This window comes from Sinocyclocheilus anshuiensis, unplaced genomic scaffold, assembly GCF_001515605.1.
Source record: "Sinocyclocheilus anshuiensis isolate Anshui unplaced genomic scaffold, SAMN03320099.WGS_v1.1 scaffold482, whole genome shotgun sequence".
Classification (NCBI taxonomy): Eukaryota; Metazoa; Chordata; class Actinopteri; order Cypriniformes; family Cyprinidae; genus Sinocyclocheilus; species Sinocyclocheilus anshuiensis.
Genome location: NW_015547676.1, coordinates 416,609 through 417,268, shown reverse-complemented (window position 1 = coordinate 417,268; position 660 = coordinate 416,609).

Genomic DNA, 660 nt, shown 5'->3' with positions numbered 1-660 from the left:
ATACATATAACTGAGATAAAATAATTCCAGCTGCAATGTTCAGTTTAAACATATCCCCATTGTGATTTGAACAGTCAGTGTGGGCCCTTTTCTCACATGTTTCACATTGAATCCATTCCCTCCCACTGTCCCACAGTTAACCAAAACCATTTGCTGCAGCATCTGAATGCCTGCACTGGAGGAGGACATTTGCTAAACAAACACATTTTTAACAAATTGGGTCTTTTTACTGGCCCCTTTTGTGTGTGTGCGTGTAGAGGAGAAAGGATTATTTTAACCTCTTTAATACATGCTACATTGCTCCACTTAAAGGTACATGCTTTTGTTTACTCTCCTCTACCAGCTGTTTCACATCCTCCAATGTTATTTCACAAGCCATAGGCTCAATCTCTAAAACTATACCTTCTGATCTTTTTTTCTGAGTCTGTAACTAAAGAAATCTGGAGTTTACATTCTTTTGGGTTTGTTTGTTCCAGATTCAGTTAGCTGTTTGTCTTGAAATACTGAAAGATTCTGACCTAGTTTAGACCTGGTTTCCTCTGGTCACTTTTAACAGCCCCTGTATATTTGGTCAAAGGCCATAGGTTGGAAACACCTTAAGGATTAAGGAAAATTAGCTTTTTACTACTCCATTCCAGTGTATTTGAAAAAGAATATATA